The sequence below is a fragment of the Acomys minous genome (assembly GCF_964271855.1).
Source record: "Acomys minous genome assembly, chromosome: 2".
NCBI classification, from domain to species: domain Eukaryota; kingdom Metazoa; phylum Chordata; class Mammalia; order Rodentia; family Muridae; genus Acomys; species Acomys minous.
Window position 1 is genome coordinate 49,444,330 of NC_140484.1, and position 18,823 is coordinate 49,463,152.

The following is an 18,823-nucleotide window of genomic DNA, read 5'->3' on the forward strand; positions in this document are numbered from 1 at the left end:
GATGTGCCCTGGTAGATTAGTCTCAAGTAGTCAGCTCTAAATCGATAGACACAAGAGCAACACTAAATGGACTCAGAGGTTATGAATTTAAGTGGGAGCTGGGGGAGGGGAGGCACAGTAGGAGCTAGAGGGAGGAGAATGAGGTGTGGAAATGATGTGAGTACTATACGCGTGTAGGAAGGTCTCTTTAAAATGTGCTTTTGAAAGAAAAGCAAGGCATGCTTATAAATCCCTTTTACGAGTATTTATCCCGATACAGAAAACATAAATTACGTAAACAACAGCAAAAAAATTATATGCCAATCTCCTTGACAAACAAAAATTTATTAAATTTTTAAAAATTTATTCATTTTACATCCCCGGGAGAGCTCCCTTCCCTTTTCCTCTCAGTCCCACCCTCCAACCCCCCCCCCCCTATTCCTTGGGAAAAGGGAGAACCCCTACCCATCCACCTCAGCTCATCAGGACTGAGTTCGTCCTCTTCCCCTGTGGCTGGCAAGGCAGTCCCGTCAGGGGAAAGTGATCGAAAAGCAAACAAGAGTCCATGTCAGAGGCAGCCCCTGCTCCCCTCACTGGAGGACCTACATGAAGACTGAGCTGCCCGTCGGCTGTATCTCTGTAGAGGACCTAGGCTCAGTCCACGCATGGTCCTTGGTTGGTGCTTCAGATTCCACAGCATGGCCCCCCCTCTGGGGTCCTGGTTAGTTGGTTCTGTTGGTCTTCTTGTGGCGCTCTTGGCACCTCAAGGTACATTTATCCTTCCCCTCACTTTCGCACTGTACTCTCTATGCTTCGCCCAACGTTTGGCGGCTGTGAGTCTCAGCATTCTGTTTTGAACTGCCGCTCAGTGGAGCCTCTCAGATGACAACTCTGATAGGCTCCTGTCTGCAAGCACAGCGGAGTATCACTAATAGTGTCAGGGGCTGGTTCTCTTCCATCGGGGTGGGTCTTGGATTGGGCCAGGCACTGGTTGGACATTCTCTCAATCTCTGCTCTACCTGTTCTGACAGAAAAAAATTTTAATCAATACTTTCAAACTGAAGAATATTCCCACGGCATATGCCTAGGAGGCTGCAGCCGGACTTACTTCCTTGGTGAGCACAAGGCTCCTGAGTAGCTCCAGCCCCCGTCAGGCACAGAGCACCTGGGAGGCCCCTTCCTGCCCGTTGCAGTGGTGACTGTGGCATATTTAGTCGACTTCAGCCCTGTCGATTATCTAGGTGAGGACTGAATGCCCAGGAGGCTTCATTCCAGTCCTCAGTCCCTGTGGGGGCTGCTTTTCAGTCTCACCTGGTACCCGGGTGTGAACTGTGCACTCAGGAAGCTCTAGCTCCATCTGCCCTCCAGTGAGTACAGTGTACCGGGGTGGGCTGCTGCTATGGTGCTGCCTATTGTCCCAGTGAGGCCTCTAGAGCTGGGAAGGCAAAGTTCTCCCTGTCACCCAGATGAGCATAGAGCACACTGGCCGACTCCAACACTATTGTGAAACTTTCACTGACCTGCCGGTGGTATATATAAATAAGGCATGGGCACTTCTATAGAGTTTAGAGCTTAGGCCGTTTGCTGGGGCCTACTCAGCGACTATCTAAACTTAACATGACGGTTCTAGCACTATGATAAGCCACATGGTTAGCTTGTTACCTCCCCGCTCCACTCCAGTCAGTGTCCATTCCCTTCCACAGCCTCTTGGATTCTCCCACTTCAGCTTGCCTCTTCCTGTATCGCTCTTTCCGACTGCAAGCTCCGCCCTCATACTTCCTGCTTCAGCTATTGGCTGTCAGATCTTTATTAGAACCAATCAGCAGCAAGACAACACCGGATCCATCTCATAGACTGCCTATAGGCAAAGAGGGCTGCCTGACCTCCGTAGAAGGATAAGAATTTACAAATATAAAGCGAGTGATGGGCCATAGAAATTACAATACAAAAACCCTGACAGCACTTAGCGCTCTGCTGTACAGAATTAACGACTGAAAAGACAGAGTACACCTTCATACAAAGTCAGGAGGCTTATCCTAACACAGCTCTGTCATGGCAGCGATAACTACAGGCTAGTAGTATCTAGTGAACAAGGCAAACACTCTGATATAATAGGGATAAATTAAAATAATACACAAATAAATAAATTTAGCTAACAACTTAAATCCAGATGTATAAATCCCAGTGGAAAACTATAAGCCACATGAAAAACCAGGCAATGCAACTCCTCAAATAAAAAATCTATCTTACAGAATCTCTAGAAAATGTGAATTATGATGTAATTCAAGCTTTGACAGACAACCGACAACCTAGCCTACTATTTACAGCAAAGCTACCACTCATCACTGACAGAATTCTGCCTAAAACTTGGCAAGCTTGGATGCAGGCAGAGTCGACAGCCAAACTCTGCCAAGACAGGATAAGCATGTTCTCAATAGTTCCTGCCTCACAAATATGTCTGTCAGGTATACTGGGCCAGAAGCCTGAAGATGATGCTCTAATGTTTTAGAGAGTTATGGTTGACTGTTCAGGCAGCAAACTGTCTCTGTCACTTTTTTTTTTTTTAATTGGAAGCTGCTAACCTGCACTTCCTGTTTACTCAGGTAAATAAGTTTACACCTTCTCAAGTCTCTTATGTCGTTGAAGACCAAATAGTTTAATTTCACAATTAAGCTTAATTGTTTAGGGATTAAAATGTTTTTAGGTCTAGATAAGTTGATAGAGATGAGAATTTTAGACTCACTGAGATAGGAAAATGTCTTCTTCAAGGTTACCAAATACAAACTGCCAAAATATTATGAATGTAACATGGATATAATTCCTGATTGTTCTGTGGTTCTTATTATAGGATGTAGTTTAATTTATAGATGTGTAACAATATAAAAGTATATTTAAAATATTAAAAAATATTTAATAAAAAAAATTTTAAAGCTACCAGTCATAATTGAAGAAAAACGAAAAATGTTCCAAGATAAATACAGGCTCAACGAATTAATGAGCAATTTAACCCAGCTGTACAGAAGAAAATTGGAAGACTTATTTATACTGGGGTGAATGACATACCCATCGGGACACAGAGAAGAATACACAGCTATCGTACAATAGCTAAGGAAGAGAGAAATAGAAGAGCACTAAATACAATAAAATCAGCAATTCAAAGTAAATAACACATACTTTTAAATAACTCCAAATATCAACAGTCTCAATTCACACACCAATTTACACACACTGGCAGATTCGTTTATTGGCAAAAAGCATCTATTTATTGTCTCTAAGAAACAAGTCTCCGTATAAAGACACACACTAATTTAAGATAAAAGCAAAACATGTTCCAAACAAATAGAACTAGGAAACAAACAAGGATCTCTTTCCTAATAGCTGATAAAATGGACTTTAAGGCAAAACTCAGCTGAAGAGATAAAGCCATTTCATAACATTTTAAGTGAACACTACATTGAGAGCACATTACCATGCTAAACATGTGTGCTCCAAATGTTAGCGCATCTAATTTCATAAACTAAATGCTACTAGAATCAGAGAGGGAGAGCAACTCCTGCATAATAATAGTGGAAGACTTTAATAGCCTATTATTATTTTTTCAGATTTTAATTTTTCAAATTTTACTGAAAATAGATTCTTCTTTCATACATTATGTCCCGACCACAAGTCACATTGTAGGCAGGATTGCTATGTAACAGGCTAACTCTGGTTTCTTTTCAGAAATTAGTTGTCACAGTTGAAAGAGTCATTACAGCAAAAGGCTAGACACAAGTTGAACTTTAACAGGTTTGAGTACAGAGAGCACATCAGCAGAACATTCCTGGCTCTTTAAGAAAACAGCGCTCTACCTAACTCCAACATCACTAGGCAATACTTGATTTTGGAGTCAGGGTCTCCCTCTGTAGCCTTGGCTGTATTGAACTCATCTTGTAGGCCAGGCTGGCTTCAAACTCACAGTGATTCAGCTGCCTCTGCCTCCCTGAGTGCTGGGATTAAAGGCATGCATCACCATGCATGCTGGCAATACTATTTTTGACTTTGATACGGAAATGAAGAGGGTCCTGTTCAGATTGTGATCAATCCTATTTAGTGCATTTTGGTGAAACCCAATACAATGGTCTTTTCCTCATTTGTACTTAGGTAAATCATTGCCTGTCATTGAGGACAGATATTCAACCTAGATGGCCTTTAAGGATCCCCTGAGTCAAATTGGAGGCCTGGAGAGATCCCAAATCCTACAGATGACTTTGCCTCTGATCTGTACAGTGGTTGTGTTTCCTCATGTTGCATTGGAGGACTTCACAGCAGCCATCCCCAATCATTGCTGCTAGGTCTCTATCCTTGACAATGACACTGTCTTTGACAATGGCAATGGGGCCTTGAGCCAAGATGACCTTCTGAGGATTTCCATCCCACTGGACTCCAACCTGAGATCAGACAAGTGTCACTGCTTTGTCCAACCACAGTGGCATCTCCTCCATATAAATGGCACCTTCTCCAGCATGACAGAGCCATATACAGAGACTTGTGTGGGTGTCTGGGTGTATAGCTGAAGTACTTTCCTCTCCACTATTGTAACTGAGGTTAATTGTCTCTATTTCCCCTGAGGAACTGGGTGTTAGAGATGACATATATAGTGCATATGCTTTATGTTTAGTCTTCTTCATCCTCTTAACTAATATTGGTTACTTCTTCACTAAATCTGAGATGTGTATTTATTGAACCAATGACTTGAAAAATAAGACCTTACATTCATGGTTCTTGTCATTCTCAAAATGACCACAGTATACTCAGATAATAACAAAACATGCTTTGTTATGAGCGTTATGGCAAGTCAATTTAAGCAAGTTACTTGTGTGTTTTATTATAATTGTTATGTCAAGTTAGTATTATTTATCCTTGATTCAAAACTGAAAAAAAAATACCTGGGCAATCATACAAAACCATAATAGTAGATTGGGAGTATGGCTCAGTTGCAAAGTCTTAGTGTAGCATGTATAAGGCCCTGGATTTAACCCCCAGTACTACAGAAAATGTTTGAAAAGTTTACTTTTTTTTATAGGATGCAATGTGGCTAATTGGTAGCGTGCTTTCCCCCAGTGTACAAGGCCTTACATCAAATCCTCAAGATTGATTTCTACATCTCTACATAATCTGTATAACCTCTATATATCATCTATCTGTCTGTCTGTCTGTCTGTCTGTCTGTCTGTCTGTCTGTCTGTCTATCATGAATGTCTAGGGTGAGTGACATGTAGTGAATACATGGAATGTTCCATCTCAGGTTGAGTAAAACACTTGGGTGAATCTTGTTGATAAATTCAAAATTCACCTTGCATATCTGTGAAGGAGAAAGTTATATATACATATGGCCTAATGGCACACATGTTCCAAACAGACAAAAAAGGTAAGGGCTCACACAGAGGCATATGAGAGTGTAGGCAGTAGTATTCAAGATCCAGTAAATTATTTAAGGTCTTCGAAGTATTACACCATATCGTCAAATTGGAGAACCTTCTAGTGTGGGATACATGTCATTACTATAACCTACAGAATTAGGGAAGACATTTTGAAAAAGACACTTATAAATTGATAGCTGGATAACAGAAGTCATGTAACATTCAAAAGGGAAGTTGGAGAGAAAGAAACTGAACTTGAAGGTCATACTGGAGGGTTTGGAACAAAGACCACCACTGTTTTCTTCTCTTCCAGTGGGACATGGTATGTGGATCTCAGGCACTGAACACAATGCCTAAATTTTTATTCATGACTGGCATGTTGGTGGGAAACATTCTAGGTGGCCGTTTAACAGACAGGTGAATTGGCTCTCACCCACAGCTCTCTCCACATGTGTTCTCATGACTTTACTTAACGTATTACCTATTTATACATTCTTATCTATTCTGAAATGAATTACAAATTTAGGAATAATGTATATATTGTATGAATATACATTATGTGTATTTGTATACATATGTATAATTCATATAACTCATGTTATAATGTGAATATACTATTGAGAGTTCATCAATCATAAGTATTGCCTTCCTGTTAATATGGTTGCTCATGTAAACTCGGCTCGTGTGCCTTTGTTCCACTGGGCAGAAATTCTAGTAGCCTATGAAATTCAGAAATCTGTTTCTTATGTTAGATCTTCCCATATTATCAGTCTTCATTCTCAGAGGTGCTTATTTCTTCCCTCAAAGCTTTCTACAAGTCTTTCTGTTGCCTAGCAACTCTCTTATAGCCTCTACTGGGAAGGGGAATGTTGTTCAAGGTCAATAAATCCAGGCCCAACAGAGGGTTTTTATGCTCACAGACCAAATTTTCCTGTGACATCATGTTAGTCGCAATCTCTGCAGCACTGGTTTAGGTACTCAATATTACATACACTGTGTGTGCTCTGTACTATGCTCATATGGAAGTGTTATGTTTACCAAAGGCTCACATGTTTGCACACTTGGTCTCTAGCTGTTGGAGTTATTTTTCAAGGTTATAAAAAAGCTGGAGTTGGAGCCTGACTGACAGATTTGTTTGCTTTGATATTAAAGGAGGTATCTTTCATGTCTAGTCTGAAATCTACTTACTAGTCCAACTCCAAGTGAGGAGCTCTGTCACATGCTCCTACCACCATGGAACCCTTCCATCCTGTCTCATATACTTTGATGGACTGTGTGCTCTTAAGCTGTGAACCAAAAATAAGTCTTTCCTGACTTAAGTAGCTTCCTCGGGTCCTTTGTTACTGCTAATATGCATACTAAATGCTCAATTTAGTATTATATAGTGTTGTAGGAAGCTGAATTATCCTTTCTATAATTAATACTGTGAATTATTAAGAGAGTAATTTTCTTTAATCAGCTAGTTCCCCAATGACTGACACACAAAGACTATGATTTATTTTTAATCTATCAGCACTATGCTGGACAGAATCCTAGCTACTCTAATTCTAGTACTTTTGAACCCCACATAAAAACCAATAACTTGCCAAACTGGTGATTCCCAGGGTGGCTTCTACCCCATCAGTGTGTTCCATGTGTTCAGCTATCCTTTCAGCATTCATGAGCACACCTGTCTTCCTCCATGTCTCCTGGCAAAAAGATGTTTCTCTCTTCCTTTGCCAGAGTTCCTTTCTTCTTACTAGAAAGTTCTGCTTTCCACTTTCTGTCTTTTTGCCCAGGTGATTGGCCAATGAGATCTTTATTGACATTCGCTATATTTACACAGGACAGTCCTCCACAATTCCTCTTTTTAGTCGAATAAAGGTCTCCTGCAGACCAGGTCTAGGAACCTTTGAAGAGGGAAAAAGCAAAAGTGTTTGTGGATCTGAGGTAGGGAGAGTTGATTAGGTGGTGAACAGCTAGTTAAGGGAAACCAACTGTTAGTGAACACCTATCTAGGAACTAGTTGTTGGGGAGAGATTGAGGAACGGAGGAAAAAAGAAATACTAGACCCAGCCTTATGCAGTACAAACTGAAATGTCTTATATCCCAGGAGAACTTTACTTTTCTGTCTCTCTGTTTCTTGCTTTCTGTTACTCCTTGGGCCAGCCTCAGTACTTTCTTTAAAGTGAAGTTCAATATTTTTTCATTACAGATTACATCATTATTTTTACCGTGTTTTACAAGCAATAGAGCATTCTAAAATCAACAAAGCAAGAGAACAGTCCAACAAAGAAACACAAACAGCTCTGTATAACCTACAATAAAGCATACAGCAAAATTTAATCAATTTCCAAGCAATGGTCAGCATGACCTGGTTATTATTAGATTTGCCCTGGCTAAAGCCATTGTGTTTACAAGGTTGGCATAGGAACATAGCTTGAGCTAAATGTTCTCTAATAAAGAAAAGACCTGCCTTGCTCCCAGTCCCAAACCAACAGGCGTGCTAGCTAAGACAAGGCTAACTGCCAAGGGGTCCTCTATTATAAAATATCTGTAAAGCATGACCTTCTAAGCCCACCTTCTATTGCTCTCAAAGCAGATTCTCAAGAAACTTTTCTCCAGCTACTGTTATGTCAAGGCCCTAAGTCTCTGCCACTTTCCTCTTCACAGCCTCAAAGTCTTTTCCCTGCTTCAGCTTCTCAGGCCAAATCTCACTGACCACTGTCCTGTACTTGTCATAAACACACTTGCCATACTGGTTCATGAAGGACATGCTGGCTGCGATGCTTCTCCTTGGGTCCCATGTCTATCATCTCACAATCCAGGGCTAAGGCCTGTTCCTTCACCAGGGAGGTGGTTATTTTTGCTTTGGCCCAGCTTCTTCCATACCAGCATGGTTGTCTCTGGGCCAATAGCAGCCTCAGTATCATTGGGATCCATATCATCAAATCACATGTCTTCCTCTGATGATGTGGACTAATTCACAACTCTGGCCATTTCCAATATTTTGAGGTCTCCAACTCAGTCCAGACTCTACCTTCATAGCTTCACAAAATGGTATCTCTGGGCTTCCAGGGCTTCCAGTCAGGGACTCCATTTGTTACACACATGACCTCAGAAATTTTCATCAATCACAAAGAAAGATTCCATAACCCCTTTACCTATGGGTGCTTCTTCACTCTAAATTCAAGGCTACCTGACTGATGCTGCCAAGCTCTGCTGTGTGCTTGGGGTGGAACCTGCTCCCATCACTCAATTTCATTTGCATAAGCTTAGATTTTTTTAAATGATGTTCTTTTCTTGTATAAGTGTTAATTCCTTGAGCTTTTTTTTTTTTTTTAAACAACAAATTGGAAGTTTAGCTGGGTGTGATCTTGCCCTGAGCATATCACTCTTTTTATTCAATTTTACATCAGGAATTTCTTTAAACGTCTTGTGTCTTTGAGAATGTTGTACCCTTTTTTGCTCTGCTTACTCTTTTTCATTGAAGATCTTCATAAGAGTGATCATTGTTAAGTTTCAGACCTAGAACAAGTGGCTGAGGTGCTTATTTAACATATCAGAGTAGACCTGGCCTTCAGACTCTCCCAGCATTCCTCAGTACCTACCTGTTGCAAGGCATGGCTGGCACACCACACTCTCTACCCTGAACTCTCCAGCCTAGGGTCTGAGCTCCATTTCTCCTGGAGGCTTTTTTTTTTTTAAAAATATAACCCAGACATTTTAGTTACCCGCAGTCTTTTGCTCTTTTTGTACCTTTGGCCTCCTGGTTGCTGTCCTTGGTTTCCCTTTCTCACTTCATGTCTCCGTCTCCCAACATGGTTGAGGGTCATGACCATTCTGGACTCTCTCAGATGTCTCACTTTCCTTAGATACATTGCTCCTTGGCAGCATTGCATAATATTACTCTTGGAAAGATATTAACAAATATTTAAATTGCCTCAGCTAGGAAACTGAAAAACAAATCAAAGTCCAGATTAAATGTCCAATTTAATCTATTTGCAATCTTCTCCATGGAGACATCCAGTGTAGGTCATTGTTCTGGTGGCTTGTGGGGTGACTATGGCAGAGTCACAATGAGTTACCCAGGAAGCAGACTCCAGAGACCAGCATCAGGGTGTAGATCTAGTTTAATATGGAATATTACATACATATATACATACATCATCCAATCAGCTAAGGACACATCTTGCTATCATCCAATGAGTATGAATAGCCCACAATCCACATCATGTGTTGGACAAAGGGCAGGAAGCAGGCAACAGCCTGGGCTCAGCACCATTTTGTTGGTATCCAGTGTGCCAGAGTCCAATTTTATGTCCTTTAATAGTCTCAGGTCTTATGCAGCAGCCATGAGAGCTGTTTGCAGTTCTTACGTTCTCTGCCTCTTACAGACACCATCTGGACAGACTGCTCCCTCAATTCACTTAGACCAGCACAATTTGGTGAATATGCTTTTATTTTTCCATTGTGTGTTTCTATTGCTTCGTTCCCAAAAATCAGGTGTCCATAGCTGTGTGGATTTATGTTTGGTTTTTAAATTTGAGTCCATTGACCAACTCACCTGTTTTTTTGCAAATACCATGTGATTTTTATTACTACAGCTCTTTAGTAGATCTTGAAATCAGAGATGGTAATACATCTGAAAGCTCTATTATTATTGTTCAGCATTCTTTTAGATCCTGAGACTTTTGTTATTGTTGTTGTTGTTGTTTTGGTTTTCATATGAAGTTGAGTATTGTTCTGGCTAGTCATATGTCAACATGACACAAACTATAGTTACCTAAAATTCAGGACCCTTAATGAAGAAAATGCCTCCATAAGATCAAGCTGTAGTGAATTTTCTTCACTAATGATTGATGGGAGAGGGCCCAGCCCACTATGGATAGTACCATCCTTATGTTAGTGGTCCTACTTTCTATAATGAAGCAGATTGAACATGCCATTTGAAGCAAGTCAGTAAGAAGCGCCCCTCCATGGCCTCTGCCTCTTGATAGTCCTACCTAGTCTGAGTTCCTGTCATGATTTCCTTCAATGATGAACAGCAAAATGGAAGGGAAAAATAAATAAACCCTTTCCTTCCCAATTTTCTTTTTGATTACAGTAGCAATAAAAATATTAAGACAAGTCTTATTCTTTTAAGGTCTATAAAGAATTGTGTTGAAATTTTTGAGAGGATTGAGTTAAATCTGTAGATTGTTCCATATATTTTAGTAGGATGGCCATTTTTACTATGTTGAACTACCAATCCATGAGCATGGGAGATAGTTCCATCTGCTGATAACTTCTTCCATTTTTAATGCTTTTGAATAATCTTGAATAATTTTCAATTCTTCAATGATCTGAAGTATTTGTTATACAAGTCTTTCACTTGCTTGGTTAAAGTTGGTCTAAGCTATTTTATCTTATTTGTGGTTATCATGAAGGGTGTTGCTTCCCTGATTTCTTTCTCTGTTTGTCATTTGTATATCAGAGGGATATTTTAGTTAATCTTATATCTAGTCACTTCCCTGAAGGTGTTTATCATCTGTAGGAGTTCTCTGGCAGAATTTTTGGAGTCACATATATATACTATCATATCATCTGCGAATAGCAATACTTTGAATTTTTCCTTGCAATTTGTATCCCCTTGATCTCCTTTAATCACTTTATTACTCTAACTAGAACTTCAAGTACTATATTGAATAGATACAGAAAGAGTAAACAGCCTTGCCTACTCCTGATTTTAGTGGGTTTTCTTTGAGTTTCTCTCCATTTAGTTTGATCTTGGCTATCAGCTTGCAGTAAATCACCTTCCTTATGTTTAGGTATGTTCTCTATATCCTTGATCTCTCCAAGACTTTTATCCTTTAGGAGTTTTAGATTTTTGTCAAATGCTTTTTCAACATGAGATGAACACGCGGTTTCTTTTTTCTTTCAATTTGTTTATATGTGGATTGCATTTGTGGATTTTTGCATGTTAAACCATTCCTGCATCTCTGGGATGAAGCCTACTTGATATTGGTGAATGATCTTTTTGCAAAAATAGGTGTGGAAGGATGGAAAAATAATATTAAAGATATATGAGAACACTGTAGATAGGCTATTGATGATAGATAGATAGATATTAAAAAGCTTAACATGATTGCCGGACACGGGGTAGAAGGATCATCCTTCTTTCAGAAACCATGAACTATCAAACAAAGAGCTCAATCTCATGTCAGGGATATCACACCTAGAGTTGTTCATCAGGATAAGTCCAAGATCACTCCTAGTCCAAAAAATGCAGATTATAGTTTTTTTTTAAACTTAGTTGTCCAATATAATTTGAGAACAAGACCCTGTTGCTGAAAACACCACATATTTGGTCACAGGACTTGGAGGGACAAAAACCTAGTACTAAAATGGAAGCATCCTCCTTGGTAGCTAGCTTTTATAGCACTACAAATTGCTAGACAAAGAGCTGGGAGAGAAAAGACATGAACAGTCATACCTGATTGTGGACACCACACCTAAAATAATACCTAATCCAGCAACTAGGCCCACCGAATGCATTGTTTTGGGAGACAACCAATAGCTATTGGATTAGATTTAAGACCTACTTAACAAGAGGGAACCCATGCCTGGAGCCATTAACCTGTGCCTAGAGAGGTTGTAAACTCAGGAGGAAAACACTAACTTTTGTTAAATGCCTACAGAATCTTACTGTCTTCTAAAGACTTATGTTTAGAGCTATAGATTAATTCAGCTCCTGCCCCTACTCAGAAATATTTCTTTTTGCAATGGATTTATGTTAACATAGAACCAAAAATGTGCAAAGAGCAGTGTGTTGGTTTAAATAGCTATGGCCACCATAGGCTCCTGTGTTTGAATGTTTGGTCTATAGAGAGTGGCAGGCACTATTAGGCTATGTGGCCTTATTGGAGTGGGTGTGGCCTTGTTGAAGGAAATGTGTCACTCTGGGGAAGGCTTTGAGGTCTCCTGTACTCAGGCTCCATACTGTGTGGAATCCGGTCTCTTCTGCTGTCTTTCAAATCAAGACGTAGAACTCTCAGTTCCTTCTCCAGCACCATGTCTGCCTGGACCCCGCCGTGCTTTCTGCTGTAATGGTGATGAACTAAACCTCTAAAACTGTCAATCAGCCACAATGAAATGTTTTTCTTTATCAGAGCTGCCTTGGTCATGGTGTCTCTTCACAGCAATGGAAATCACAGCTAAGACAAACAGAGGAAAAGGGACCGTGGAATCTCATCCCCAAATGAGACAGCTATGTCACATTCCCACTTTCCAGGTTCATGAAACAAAGAGCAGAAAGATTATAAGTCCCAAAGTTCTGGGAGGAGAAAGTGAAACTGAGTATTCTGATATAGGGTTTTGCACTGAAAAAAACTTTCTATAGCAGCAAATTCCTCAGTATTAAAAAAAAGAAACAAAGACAAAAGCATAGTTAGGTTTGTTACAACAATATCCAAGTCTCTGGTACCAAATTCTGTCTTAGTGACTGCTCTATTGATTGAAGAGACAACCACGACACAAGCAACTCCTATAAAAGAAATTACTTAATTGGGGACTTGCTTACAGTTGCAGAAGTTTAGTCAATTAATGGCATGGTAGGAAGCACGGTTGCAAAAAGTAGAAGCTGGCTAAGAACTACATCTTGATCATAGACTGAGAAGGAGAGGACGGGCCTGGCATGGGCTTCTGACACCTCAGTGCTCACCCCCTAGTGACACACTTTCTCCAACAAGGTCACACCTACTAATCCTTCCAATCTTTTTTTAAGAGTTCCACTCCCTAGTGATTAAGCATTCAATTATGTGAGCATATGAAGGCCAATATTATTCAAAACATATAATACTGAAGGGATTTCCCAGTGTTTGAAGCTTTCAAGAGACTTGGGAAAAAAATCTGGAAACCCTAGCACCACAAAGTTCTAGACAGGCTATTGGGGAGAGAAAAACACGAAATGTTAGTGAGCTATGGAGCCTGAAAACTAAAATAACTTACCCAGCAATATAAGCCCACTAAAGACATTAACATTTTGGGCAATAACCAGTAGCTGTCTGGTTATATTTAATACCCACTTAACAAGATGGAACCCATGTAGGATACTATTAATGAGGCCATAAACCTGTGGCTAGAGAGATCGTAGACCCTAGGGAAGAATATTATCATTTTACTAAACTGATATAATGTCCAACTATCTTCTAAAATCTTATCTTTATATCCTTCGATTAGCACATCTCTTGTCCCTACTCAGAGAAGCTTGTTTTTTGCAATGGACTTAGGTTAACATAGAGCACCACGAATGATCAAAATGCTGAGAAAAAGTGACTCTAGAGTGCTTGTAACCAAATGGGATATTTATGTCACACTCCCTCCCCACAAGGCCATGAAAAGTCTGGCTTGAAAGACCCAGAGTATAGGGAGGACAATCATAAAACTATGTCTTCTGCACATGACAAACTTTCAACAGCTGTGGGGGCCCTCACAATATCGGTAGAAGACCAATCTAGTCAATGTTCCAGGATGAATGGTGAGGGAACTCACAAGGCTCCACTCTTAGTTGAGAAGCTCCGTGAAGTGGATGTGTGTGGAGAGAAAATAAGTTTTCCTTGGTGTGAGCCCTGTGTATCTTGCCCATGCTACAGTAGACATCCTTGCATATATTTGCATGTGGACAACACTTACTAAACTATGTAAGTTTTATATATATCTACAAAAGAGAACCCGAAAAGTTATTGTAATTATGCTTTTGGAGTTGAGGTGTTGGGTCTCTTCCAGGACTAAGCACAGTTACTTGCAGGTAGCTTTTGAGGTTTCTACCCATTGCCTTGAAGCCACATAAATGTTTAACCCAAATGTTAAAAAAAAACCTCAATGTTTTGATGGTTTGGAAGGCTCACAGCCAGAAATGTTAGCAAAGTGACTGTTAAAATTGACCCTCAACCCTAGTACTACCTTTCCTTGCCCTCTCTCAGAATGTTTGTACAGTGTCCAGGAAAGAAGCAAAAGAACATTTCAGGACATTAAAGGCGTCTCCCGTGGCTGGAAAGGGACCCAGACCTTACTGAGAGTGCAGAAAACTCTTACAGTCAGTGGAAAAGATTTATCTGGATTGAAAGAATCATTAGTTTTAACAGAGATAGATATATATATTTTAAAATGTGTCATTCACCTACACAAGCAAAGGATGGAGGCCTGGAAAAGAAAACCCTTGGTAGGAGTCAATCATGGCAGCATCTTAACCCCTGATTTCTACCCTGCAAGACTGTGAGAAAGCAGATTTCTGTTGTTTAAGCTAAGAGAAACAATGAGAGAGAAACAGTTTCCTTCCATAGTTTATGGAGAAAATAACTTACTTTTCCCTCACAGATTTTCTTCATACTATTTTTTCAGCTTTTAGGAACTTAATTTTATTTCCACCCTTTTTTATTTTCACTCAGGTGTCTGTAGAGGAGCTTCAACCCACTCAGTGGCCTGCGCTGCTGACCGGTCCTTATTGGCTGGCTGGGCACTCCAGTCTTCAGTAGGAAAGCGATGGATGGGTAAAGAGGGCACTTACACACCCTCAGGCAGCCAGGCTGCCACTTCTGGCTGAGTAACAGTGAACTGAGGAGCCTGTGATGCCCATTCACCTGAAATTCCTCCCTGGTGACAGCCTTCTTAGCATCAGCCTGGTTCTCCTTTTGAGCCTCCTCTGGATCTCTGTAGCAGTAAAGATGAGGTATAACCTTCCCTAGGTGCTCACCAGAGCTATTACCACACGTGGAGTATTTCCTGGGTCATCAACCACATCAGACCCACTGAGTGTGAGCTCCCTTGTTGTTGGATGGGATGGCGATGTCCACACAGAACAGCAGAGAGTCTTACACAGAGCAATGGCTGGCAGGCTGACATAAGATGTTTTTGTGAGGGGCTAGCGGTCAACCCTAGAATTAGTCACCACTAGAAGCCATGGCTCCCTTGTGGCTGCTTGGATGTGGTTAGTGAAGACCCCAGGCATAAAACAGGCCAGCAATTGGAATGGCTCAGTGGCAGCAGCAAACTTCAGCACAGCTAGTTCACCCGTATTCCTGGAGACGATGCTGACAATCCATAACAGTTTATGAAAAAATGCTCTTGACCTAGCTTGAAAAACATTAAAAATCTATCCAAAGATACATATTAGTTCATAAGTCTGTTTTCTTTTACCACATTGAAAAGAAAAATTGAATACAAGTTGAACACAAAAAGGAAATATATGTAAATACATATATACAGTAATACATACATAACACACAGCCTATGTGTGTGTATCTCAGTCATTGTTCTGTTGCAGGGAAGAGACACCAAGAGGATGGAAACTCTTATGAAATGGAAGTGTTTAACTGGGGTTTGCTTACAGTTTCAGAGGATTAATAAACTATCCTCGTGGTAGGGAGCACGGTAGCAGACAGGCAGACATAGTAGCTGAAAGTTCTATATCAAGATTCACAGACCGAAGGGAAGAACAAAAAGCCTCTGGGCTTGTATAGAGCTTCTGAAATCTTAGAGTCCACCCCCAGTAACATACTTTCTCCAATAAGGCCACACCTACTCCAAAAACGCTGGATGTCCTAGCTATTTCAAATAGTGCCACTCCATATGACCTTATGGGGCCATTTTCATTCAAATCATTAAAATATTTCATATTTATCTCACAAGAAAGGCTTTATGAAGTCCATCTCTGAAAGTTCCACAGGCAATCATAGCATTTCTCAAAAGCCCAAGTCAAAAGACTCCTCCTAAATACCCTCTAACAACAGAAAATCAAATCAACATGGTGGCTACCACCAGTTCTACCCACAAGGACAGGTGTATCTCCTACTTTGAGGCTAGACAGGTCTACAGAGCAAGGTCTAAGACAGCCAAGGTTACAAATCAAAACCCTGTCTCAAAACAAAGCCAAAAAGGCCAACAACCAACAAACAAACAAACAAAAAAGTCAAGCAAAGCAAAGCAAAGCAAACCAAAAAGACAGCAAATCTGCAGCTAAAGGGCAGAAAGGGATTTTGATCATATCATCAGAAGTCACATCTGGCCATCTGAGGTCAGTTAAGGCCCTGTGCGCCACAGGAGAAGTTATTGTACAAAACACAGAGTCCTTTGTCCCTTGAGATTCTCTTTCTGGTGATGCTGGCTGCTTTGACCTGTGCATCTGCAGACAGTGCTTCTGAGCACACATACTGCTCTCCTATTCTTCGCCCCCGTTTGCCTCACCTTGTAGACTGGATGGATCCAGTGCCTGTTATCTTTCCTAATGATCGTGTGCTTACGAATAGACTTTGGACAGTAATAGACTCATTCATTCATCTGAAGAAGGGATTGAGTTTAACTTTTCCTCGAGATTTGAATCTTGTTAACAGTGGTCTTCTTATTAAAAGTAAAATGCAGGCCTACATTCTACAAGGTCCTAAGACTACTACTCATATAGGTCTCATTAAAAGCTATTCTATAGGCTTTTTGTTATCAAAACAATAATGTAACTGATAGTACTGGACTTAGTTTGGATCCCTGTTCTTGTATTGCACACATGCTTTCACTTTTCTAACATTACCCTGTTGGCTCTGTTTTTTAACAATTAAACTTTATTATACAACCCAACTAGCTTACACAAGAAAGAAAAAAGGTTAAAGGGACAAAAGAGTGAACCTTCCGGTATCCGTTCCACAGGACGGGTCCTTAGGTGTCTCTCTGGCCCGCGTGCTGGTCCGGCCTGGTCGCTTTTCCCCATGTGCTCTCGCCCAGGCTGAACCTGTTGTTCTCTCCTCCCCATCTGCCTGAGTCACATGGAAAGGGCGGTCTCCTTCTCCCGTTGAGGGTCAATTAAAAAGAACAATAGCCCAGGTGGGGTTCCCAGGTCTGCTTCCTGAATTCCAGGCCCAGGATGGCTCCACTAAGTCTATCACAAGGCATTCATGGGGTGCCCCAAGGGTAAAGCCCGCCAAGACTGCTTCCACTTGTGACAAAGCTTAATCTTTCCCACATTACCCATATGTATAATTTGCTTTCTTGTAGGGTACGCATACATCAAATGACAATTAGATTTATCTGCAAAATCTCAAATCAAAACCACGCTGGATATCCTGCATTTAAAAAAATAAAAAAAGGGGGTAGACATCTGAACACAGCCTAGGAATGGAGTCATGGGAGGAGATTTCCATTTCTAAGTGCTTGTGAGAAAATTCCAAGAAAAGAATACAAGAGTCCTGTGACTTCAGTTTCTTCAAAAACATAGAATTGCCCTTGGATTGTGTTTTTCTGCCCTTCCATGGAGTAATGGATAGAGGTTAGTTTGCTTTATATCATTCATCACAACTGGCATGCTTATTTGTTCATATGCTTCTATCAAAACAAACAAACAAACAAACAAACACTTTTTTTTTAAAATCACACACAGCTTGCCTGTCATGTATAGCTTCTTTGTCACATGTAACCTGCCATAGCGTTTTACACATTGCCATATGATTCCTCTTAACCCTCAGAGTACAAATTATCTGATGCTCTGAATAAAGTTGGCTACTGCATGAGATATTAGTCTGCCTCATTGATCAGCTCCATTCTCGTAGGTCCCACCACCGCTAGGGTGGTAAACAATATGTATAACTGAAGCAAACAAACAAACAAACAAAAAACTGTGGAATGGACAAGTGAAACATATTAGTTCTCAGAAAAATGTATAAAATACCACAACAGCAAAGGCACAAAAATAACATAAAGGACAATGAAGAATCTGAGACTGTCACCCCAATAAGAAGTAGGCTGACTTTATTTCCTCTAGGCAGAGCCATTTCCCAGACACAAAAATGATTAACCACAGAAAATGCCATATACTCAAAAAACAGATGGCCAGGATCCAGAAGCTGATCCTACATTTCTCATCAATATGACAGGGTACCTCACACTACCCAATAGTACGCCAAGACATGAGTCACACTACCCAATAGTACGCCAAGACATGAGTCACACTATCCGATAGTACGCCAAGACATGAGTCTGTATTATGTCTGTGTTCAGTTCATCAGAATCATTTATACAAAATGAATGAATGGACTTCTAAGTACACAGTGAACTCACATGCACTGACTGTCCCAATGATTGTTATTGTTTTTTTGTGTGTGTGTGTTTGTGTGTGTGTATGTGTGTGTGTTTAGCCAAGGCAGTGACACCAGTGTGTAGCCCTTCCCGGACTATAACTTACTTTGTAAACTGTGCTAGCCTTGGACTCACAAAGATCTACATGACTTCATCTGCCAAGTACTGGGATTGAAAGTATTGCACTACTATGCCAAGAATTTCCCAATGATTATTTTTAATTTAAATATTTTTATAATTTTACATGGGAGTATTGCATACCTAATCCCTGCTTCTTCCAAAAGACACTTTCCATGCCCCCAATTCCCTCTTAAATTCATGGACTCTTCTTTAATTATTGTTTCATACACTCACATAAGTACATATACA

The 18,823-nt window shown here is 40.4% G+C and overlaps 1 long non-coding RNA gene across 1 annotated transcript; it reads right to left on the reverse strand.

The window, feature by feature from the left end:
• Window positions 1–448: 448 nt before the first annotated feature.
• Window positions 449–17,084, reverse strand: LOC311586186. Its single transcript, XR_014775470.1, has 3 exons — window positions 17,012–17,084; window positions 9,116–9,267; window positions 449–998 (listed from the first exon to the last, which is right to left on the reverse strand). It is a non-coding gene; the product is annotated as an uncharacterized lncRNA (long non-coding RNA).
• Between the last annotated feature and the right edge of the window lie 1,739 nt (window positions 17,085–18,823).